We start from the raw sequence: 10,123 nt of genomic DNA, 5'->3' as shown, positions 1-10,123 counted from the left end.
TTAATTAGATAATAATTTATTAATTTAATCCAAGTTCATATTCAAATTTAAAAAATAAATATAAAACCATATCATTTTAAATGAACCAAATCGATATAACTGATTGGGTTTTTAGTCTGAATGGACTGTGCATAACTTCATTCCTTCACATAACAAAACCACCAACACTACTACATTATGGATTTATCATCCATATTGAAATAACAATAACATTAAGTATACAAATAAAAAATACCAACCTTATCAACACCTTCATCCATTTCTCCACAACCTTAAGAGATTTATGCAAATCACTCATCATCTTCGTTCCACCTCCCATTTCTCCTGTCTTTGACACACACTCATGCTTTTCTTCCCACTTCACATTCGTATAGCTTTTCTCACTACCATCGCCACAGCACCATTTGAAGAAATTACAACCACCTTCATGTCCATTCTGCAAAAAAAAAAAAAAATTTAAATGACTTTCTAGTCAAACAAAACACTACTCATCAATATTTTTTTACCTTGTACACAGGATAGCCCCAAAATTGCTTCCCCCTATTCTTCATAGTTCGAGTTGTTCTTACCACCGTTTTCTCTTCACACAAGCAAAAGGGTGATCCACCACCACGAAAAACGACATTACAGTTCTCATTGCGCCACCCATTGCATGTTGAAGATGAACAAGAATGAGACTTCTGCAATTCATTATCCATATCTTCGAATCAACAAAGAATCTGTTTTCCCTTTCAAAGGTTGCAATCGAACAAGGAACGCAATATCACCTTCGAAGAATTCCTAATAACACCAACCCTAACTTCTGATGCTATTTCCCCCAATTTTCCCCCCAATTTTAAAGGTCACAACACTTATTATTTTCATCCTTCCATTTTTGCCCTTATGTGATTTTGCTATCAGCTATGCTATTTAGAAAAAAATTCAATATAAATGACACGTGTCATTACTGGTCGAACAGTGCAAGTCAAGTAAGCAAAGATTTAATTCCCATTAGATGAATTTACGACAAACCTCTAATAAAATCAAATTTACACTTATAGGGACCCAATTGACACGCGAAAAAGAAAATGGACCTATTTAAGATTTTGGATAAAAATAGGAACTTTTGGTGAGATTAAACCTTTATTTTAATATATTTGTAAAGCTAAAAAAAAAAATTTAATTGATTTTAATTAGATAATAATTGATTAATCTTAATCCAAGTTCATATTCAAATTTAAAAAATAAATATAAAATCATATAGTTTTAAATGAACCAAATCAATATAACTGATTGGGTTTTTAGTCTAAACAAACTGTACATGACAATTACCAATAATATTGTATTAGAAACATTGTCTTCCTAAATTATATAAGCCTTATTTTTCTTCTCTATTCACATTTCAAGTGAGCAAAGCTTGATAAATTAAAGAGATGAAAAAATAATCAAAATGTTTTACTAGTTTTGTTTATAAAGTTAAAATATAATTAAGCGTTCATGATAACATATAAATAAAGACGTGGATAAATATGTTTCTTTTTTCTTTTTAATATAGTTTAAACAACTTTGGCTGCAATCAAAATTGATGTTACTACAATGAAGTGGTATATTTACAACATATAAATTTTTTTAATTTAAGAAAAAAAAAATGGGTTGAGTTAAGATTTTAAAAAATTGTAATATTTTCTATAAAAACATAGAAACATTCCATTTAGACTTTCGTATAATAAGAACAATATTTTTGAACTAGAAGAATGAACATTTTATTATTATAAAAAGTCTGAGAGAATTCGATCAAAATTTTGATATAACATAAAGTAGGACTATTCTGTTCAACTAAGAGGATCAATGCATATTATTTTTTTTTACGAAGACAATTTTCTGTTTTATTATTTGATTAATATTTTTCAGGATTTATAGGAAAAATAAAAATATAAACACTCCGAATTAATTTAAAAATAATTTTTAAAGAACTCGTTATTAATATCCAACTGCACTTAAAAAACCTCAATCTAAATTGAGTTGGGTATTTCCCCACCCATTTTTACTATTCAAAATTATTCCTATTTAAAATAAGGATTGTCTTCTCCATTATTGTGTCTGCTATTACTATCTTTTCCTTAATTATGTCACCGCGTCATTATTATTGATGCATCTCTGTCAAAAAATTATTTTCAAAAAGTTTATTTTGAAAAATATATTTTATATGTTTTGAATATTTATCTGAAAAAACTTATTTTGAAATATGTTATGTGTTTGAAAAATTTGTCATAAATTTTCTGTTTTTATTTCACAATATATTTAATGTGTTTTGAAAAATTAATTATAAAAATTATGATTCAGAAATCTTATTTTGAAATTTTTATTATAAAAATCATATTCCAAAAATTGTAGATAACTTATTTTGAAAAATTTTCAAAACGGGAACGGAAAAGAATTATGTAGGTACAGAAAGAAAAAGCCTTCAAAATATAACAACTCGTCGTTTGAAAGGTAGGTGCAGAAGTTAAAAAGCCCAACATATTGGAAAGAGAAGGCCCAACCCAAGTTTTGTTAATAGTTGCTTTTGTAAAACCTAATTCTAATTCTAATAATAGTATCCTAGTTTGGTGTTATGCTTGTGAGGCAACCCAAACCGCTTAGCACTAAAACAGTAAAATGGCTGCATGATCCATCAACGAACACGTATATATAGTTGTTGAATCATATTATTAGATCTTTCTCTCTCAGTGCGACTGAATTTCATTTTGAATCACTTAATTTAGGAGTTTATTTTTTTAAATAAAATTGTGAAGAAGATGAGAGAAGGTAACACTAGCAATGGCCGAGTCACTTGGGAAGGTTGCAGCGTCTTGCTTGATATCAACGACGGAGACCGTCTGGTTTTCGCTCGTCTCTCTTCTCAGTAAGAGTTAGTTTTCTCTTTTTTTTTTTTTTTGTGTGTGTTTAATATTATCCATTGATTTCTAAATAGTAGTAAAATTGGTGTTGCAGGAAATTGAAAATTGGGAATAAAAACTGCTCTGCCTTTGGTACTGTTTTTCAAGTGGATACCGCTCCCGATGGGCCTTGTCTTTCTCCCGCACAAGGTCTCTCTTGTTCCTTTTCATTTACTTACTTTTGGTCATTCCCATTTTGAGTAAAGTGTTATTTGTTATGACTGTGTGTTCACTTCTGATTATGTAGTGTAAAGTAAACTGCTTTTAGTATCAACAAGCCGGTAATCACTAGAGTTTGTAATTGCTGTAAAAGTAAGTAAATTTGTCATTTTTGGCAATTTGTGATTAGTTGATGATAGTTTAAAATTACATTACGGTTCATAGATAGTTTTCTTTATTTTTCATTTGCCATTTTTAGATTGTGTTTTGTTATTGCTTTCTTCTCTTTTATAGGCTGTAGTTTATACTTGTGTTCATATGGGATGTATGTTTAGTGGTGACCATTTTTTAAGTAGCTGTCACGTACTAGCTGGCTTTGGTGCCGCGGTATTATAGGGATAAAGACATGTGGGGGGAGGTGGAAAAGGTACAATGTGTTTGAGTTGTTTGGGATGGTTACTGCAACTTTATCAGTACACTTAGTACAAGCAAATATGTATGGACATATGGACATGGCCTCATGGGATGAATTGTTATGTTTTTTTAAATTAGTTTAGATTTAGATACCTTTACGGGTGGATTAGTTTAAGGATGAAATGTAAGGGTGGATGTGCAATGTTTTGCATTGTCTCAAGCTTTTCTCGTTCTTGTAACACTTTGATTGTTCAGTTTTAACACCTTCTGTTCAAGTTTGATTTCAATAGTTTTTTTTTGCCTCTTCATAAAGAAAAACTACCATTGTTCCATTGTATGTTTAATTAAGGTTATCTGTGATTATTTTTGTGTATTTTATTCTTTATGGTTAATGATGCACTTTTTTGCACTCTACCATTGTTTTCTCTTCCTCTAACATGTGGGGTTTCTCTCTATTTTCAATTCAGTTAATGTTAATAATGTTGAGGAAATAGGAGATGGTCAAGGGAATGATGAGTTCAGGGACAAAGTTAATGTTAATAGTGCTGATGAAGTAAGAGATGCTGCAGTGAATGTTGAGTCAAGGGACAATGGGGCATTGGTTGACAATAATACTGCACAAAGTCTGACTGGTGAAGATATAGAAGCCATGAGAAGGTGAGTTCATACTTCTCGTGGTTGTATTTCTGTTCTTGGTAATAGCTTTTGGGGATTAAATGAATTTTGGTTCTGTGATTTTAATTTGACTTGTAATGTGTGTGTGGTTTTAGTGTTGTTCTTTGTTGAGTTCATTGTTTTTTTTAATTCTACTTGCTTTTCTGAAATGACCAATCAATATATTATTTCTTTGCCAATCTTGTGGTATTTGACGGTGAAAGTATATCCTGTATCTTTTATGTAGACAGGGTGCAAGAGATAATGAAATAATTGAAGCTCTCATTGCCAATAGTGCGACATTTGAAAAGAAAACATCATTCTCTCAGGTATTTTGACTTATGAAGCTTTCATGGTTTACTATGGAGTAAATATACGAAAAGCTTTTTGTAAATTCTCAAACATTTTTTTTAATTTATTTTTTTATTTTATCGAACAAAAACAACTGGATTCGATAATTTAAGCTATCCAAAAATTCTCTAAAGGTACTGCAGCAACTGATTTCAGGACCCTATATGGTTGTAGGTGGGAATGTCATTCCATGTTAGCATTCTTCAGACAAATAACATTATATATGTTCGTTTAGTATTTTATGTCAGTTTTTCTGTTAGGGTTTGTATATAAGTAATAATGGAAGGTTGAAACCGTTAGCATGTTCGTAACCTTGTTCGGAGGACTACTTTGTAAACCTTTGGAGACCAAAATATCATAGTATTATCTCTTTGGGACCAAGTTGTGTGTGTATATATTTTATTTTAGGAATGATACGGAAGTAAATCTTGTGCCATTTTTGCAGGAGAAATATAGACTTAAGAAACAGAAGAAATATGCACCAAAAGTACTTATGTTATGAGGGGTCCTGTTGCTCGAAGGTTTTCACATATTGATAATGTTTCACATAATTTTTTGTGCAACAGATCACTGTGCCTCTCATATAAGAGATATACCTGAAAGATCTATCCTATATAGGCTTCTTGAGTTCTGTTCTGTTGATGATAATACATTACGCTGTTATGCCTTTTGTCACCTTACTACAAACTGTTTGCTGGTGGTGGGACCAATCAGCATTATATTGATTCAATAAAAGTTATACAAATAGTTGTGTCAAGAAAAGGATATTTTTGTATTATGAAATTGTTTGTGACTTATATTTTGCCTGCCATATCTTTAAATGTATACTGTATCAGTTTTTGATATTTCGAGTCTCAACTCTATTACTTACCGTTAGTCTCTTTTTTTTTTCTCCAGTATATGTGAAGCCCATTTTAAGAAGTATTAGATCCAAAATTGGGTGAGTATTATCTTCGGTTTTTTTCCTCACATGTTTAACTATTTGTATTTATTGTCTATTGGTTTGAATTATTATCATGCAGCAAGATGTAAACTAAGTATTAAAATATCTTTGATATGTGTATGTGGTTTTAAGACAAATGGAAAAAGAAAAAGAAATAGAAGAGAGCAAATCTCAAAGTTAAAGTTTCACTGAATAGAGAGGCTGTACACTTGTTAATTTTTTTATTAAACCAAACTCCCAACTTTATGACTTTATGACTACAATGCATAGTCGGTTGTTCATAGAATTAAAATGGTGGGTTTATGTTCGGTAGATGAAGTGATGCATCTATCACTGATATTGTTTCTGACTAATTATTAATGCTTCAGATTTTTGCGGGTAGACACGCTATCCTTTCTTCAAATTCTGACATTCTCGTAGTTGATATGATTGGTGGCCTTCTCACTGGGGCAGTGGCAGAACGTTTAGGAGGTATAGTATACATTAAACTAAGTGACATTTTACCCTAACCCTAATAATAAAAATGTTTCTTTTACAAAAGAAGCGGTAACAAACGGGTCCTAAATGTGTAAGAAATTATGTATTATGGCTAGTGAATAATATGGTAAACATAAAGGAAAAAGCACTTCACTGCTGTATATATACGTATATTCTGTTGTTCTAAAATATCTTCTGACTCAGCAAGTGATAGACATGCTGTAACTTTGTTTTTCAGGTACCGGTTTTGTATGCAACTCATATTTTGGGCAGGCTCCATGTTCTATGGATATAGTGAGGATATTTAACTTAAGTGATGAAATCTGCAAGAGGTCAGATGATGTATTTCATTGCATTAATAAGTTTTATTTGTTAAAATCATCATAATCTATTTTATCACTCTTGCTCTACTGGTTAGTAGAAGAAGAATGAAGGGCTTGCATATTTTAAGCTTTAATTTTTCAAAAACAGTTTTGGATGTTCTTTTGTAAACCTGGATATTTTTTACATTATTAAAAGATTATTTTTTAATTCCAGACGAACAGTTTTAGACACATTTTTTCTTTGAATTTAATAATTTATGAAGCCCCCAGAATAAAGAGAGAAAAGTTTATGGAGGTTTCTTTAGAGATTTAATGACGGATAATTTAGTAGAAATAATAGTTATATTATATGCTCGTGCACCATATGAATCTCTTATATTTGTATGACTCATTAATTTCATGATTCTATCTGAGAATCATATCAAATGATTTTGAACCGGTTGTTTGATCACTGGTACCTTAGGTTGCCGTTTTGAATGTCTATGTTCCATCGTTTTGGTTCTTGTCTCTCGCTTTATGATCATCATCTCTTGTTTGTTGCAGTTTTGAATGTCTATGTTTCATCATTTTGGTTCTTGTCTCTGGCTTTATGATCATCATTTCTGGCTTTATGAACAAATTCTGCAATGTGGAAAGCCAGTCAAATGTAAGTAGCATCTCCTTGATATCTTGATGAGTTATATCTTGTTTGCAGACTAGAACACTAGAACAAGTTATGATGTGTGCAGGATCAAATATCTGCCTCGGCCAGCACGGTGGAAATCTCTCATTTGTCGGAAAATGGAAGTTCTGATATTGGGACAGATAATACTGAACCTGTTATTCGGAAAGCTCCAAAGGCTGGAGAGAGGGCGTAGAAAGAAGTCATTGACTTGTGGAAGGAAAATGGTTTTTCTAGGTATCTGACTTTAAAGCTGTCCCTTACTGTTCAAAGAATAATGGAAATGAACATTTTTCTTTTCAATTTTACCGTCTAATTGTTGCTGCACCTGAGTTGGATACTTGGACAGTGGTTAAAGATCTCTTGCCCCTTTCGGCGAACTCTGCTCCTTTTGCAATATATCATCAATATCTTCAGGTATTTTCTATGAATTATTATTTAATATACTGTTTTCATGAATGATAATATTTTTTATTAAATGATAATATATAAAATTTCTATAACTACATGGGATTGTGGTAGGTGGCTAACTTAATATGCTTCTGAACAACAACATTAATTTGGTGATGATTTTCAACCATGGAAGTCTTTCCTATTACAGCAGCAGAAGTTGATACTGGACTCTCCATCACTATCTTGTTTTGAAAAACCATTATAACGAAAGAAGGAAATGAAAACACAAAATCAATATATAAAAATGCAGAAAGTCGCTTGTATATTAATTCGACAGTGTGAAGTTTTCAATAGACATGAAGCTTCACCTCAATTATTGTTCATAAAGTAGAAACTTCAGTTAGTGTTTCTGGTATTTTGGTAGTAGTTGGTGTTGTGAGTGTCAAAACTGGTCCCTCCCAAAACATTGTTCATAAAGTGTAAAATATTTTATGATTAGATATTAAATCCAGTCGTTTTAATGTGAAAATAATTCCCTCCAAGTGCAATAATTGCAACTATCTCTTTATGTTTCTTTCTAAACCTACGAGCTCTTAGATTAAAAACAATGAGAAAAAAAGTAACACGTTGTGGAAAAGCCATTGGTGGTCGGTTTGGTGGACCACGAAGTGTTTTTCCACTTTCCACAGAGGGGACCCAAATCTCATCTTATTCGTGATACATCATCCATCAACAAGAACACTCGTGTTTGCATTCATCTTTTTAACATCAACTAAGAAACAGACCAGAATAATTACATGCAACATTGTATTATGAAGAATGATAATAATATACGTTAGAAATGAGAAGGTAAAATATCATTTAAGGTGGAAAATCTATTAATTTATTTTCTTAAAATTTTTTATAAAGAGTCGTGTTGTTTTTTTTATATGATTGGATTCGGGTTTCATTGACGATATTATATATCGTTATATGACTGGATTCAGGTTTCATTGATAATGCCATAGACAGAAGGATGATGAATTTGTCTAAACCTTAAACGGATTAATTCAATATAATTTAGAGATATAACATATTTACATTGGTTATTATGAAATGCACTTGCTTTTAGAGATAAGTAGTTGATGTAAGTAACGACCAAATTTCAGTTTGTACAACATGCATCCATGTGCTGCTGTGGTGTACATAGCGAAAGTGTCACTGAAATGGTTCTACTTTATTATCTTTAGTAAGGCTTCGTACAACGTCTATGTATGCCTTTCATAATCATTATTCCTACTATACCATTGCAAAAGCAACGCAACATACATTGCATCCATGTTTCCTTTTTCCATCTTTGAAGGGCAGCTTTAACTGAATAACAGTATATAGGTGTTTTAGCACATTGGTTCAAAACAAAACAAAAAAAAAAAAACAAAGAAAATTTCAAGATTTGATATTTTATATAAGATTGTCTAGGGCTAATTATCAGTGTCGAATGTTGTCAGAAAACCTTAGGGGCTGTACTTGGTAGTGAAGAACATTTCAGTTTCGGTGTTTCCTTTGTTTCCTTAATCACTAAGGCATTTATTATCCCATGTGACATTTTTTTTAGAAAAGATATGTATCTTTGTGGGGTTTAATAATGTCTCATCCTCGTCACAGTGCAGAGAAATGAAATGCAGAATACACGCTTCTTGTCATGTAATTCCTTAATCCACTGGGTAATCACAGACTATTTCTTTCTTCCTTTGAGCTCTTAGCTCCATCATCAAACAGGTTTATTTGGTTTAAACGTGCCCTTAGGTTTGAGTTTCGTAAGTTGTCTTTAACTTTATATATACGTATAGTATATCATTTGAAAAAGTTCCATTAGAATACAGAAAGCAAACAGGAAGTGTGTATTGAAACTGTAGATCACGATTAAAGAAACGTGACAGAAGAATATAGAAAGATGCATATGCACGCATTTCCTGGTGCAAAGAATGAGAAACTTGGAAAAAGCTAAATGAAACAAAGGTTGAAGGTAGGCCAAGTATAGCTGCCTGCTGAATGCTGAATGGCATATTTGGATTTTTATGTTATTAGAAGGGAAGGTGAAGAAGATACAAAGAAAAAGTTAGAAATATAATACTATGATGACAGAACATGTCGAAGAAATTGACAAAAGAAACACAATCAGTCAGCTAAACTTACCACTTTTGTTGTTTTGTTGACTAATGTTGCTTTTCATATGCCTCCAATAATGTACATCATCATCATCAAAATATCTGATTCGTCACTCTCCCTCTATGCTATGATCCATATCTAGGTTTAGGAGCACACAACAAGAACTTTCATAATGCATGGGTGAAAATATACATACACATGTACATATATGTATCCATATATGGGTTGAGAGATTCAGTATATAACAACACAATGAGAATCCAATCATGCATATATAACAAGTATACATAAGAATCTGATTGTTGGTTCAAGGAAATGTGGAAAAAGCCAAGAACATTGAAAAGAGACAGAATATGATGAACATTAATATACACATTAATGTGACCCCACTTCTTCAACCACCATCTCTTCAACCTTCTTAATGATGTCACTTAATTAACATGTATCTTCTCATGTATATAATCAATATTCAACTTACAAAACTTTATTTCATTGTTCGTAGAGAAATAGTTTATTAAGTATTCCATAATTACAAATTAAATGTTTTAATCTATAATTTAAAAGAGTGAATAATCTCGAGTATATCGTAATTGAAGTTGTATCCTTAAAAGTGAGTTTTTTTACCCAATGTTTCTTATTCCCCAACTTTAAAATTTCTTGGAAACTTAATAGGAAGTGAAAT

At 31.4% G+C, this 10,123-nt stretch overlaps 1 non-coding gene across 1 annotated transcript; it reads left to right on the top strand.

The window, feature by feature from the left end:
* Positions 1–2,596: 2,596 nt before the first annotated feature.
* On the top strand, positions 2,597–5,387 carry LOC106764064. Its single transcript, XR_002668243.1, has 5 exons — positions 2,597–2,884; positions 2,974–3,068; positions 3,959–4,148; positions 4,393–4,474; positions 4,942–5,387. It is a non-coding gene; the product is annotated as a tRNA (adenine(58)-N(1))-methyltransferase non-catalytic subunit trm6 (transcript).
* The last annotated feature ends 4,736 nt before the right edge of the window (positions 5,388–10,123 follow it).

The sequence above is a fragment of the Vigna radiata genome, chromosome 6 (assembly GCF_000741045.1).
Source record: "Vigna radiata var. radiata cultivar VC1973A chromosome 6, Vradiata_ver6, whole genome shotgun sequence".
NCBI lineage: Eukaryota > Viridiplantae > Streptophyta > Magnoliopsida > Fabales > Fabaceae > Vigna > Vigna radiata.
The sequence above is the reverse complement of the archived record's forward strand: the minus strand, read 5'-3'. Positions and strand labels throughout refer to the sequence as shown.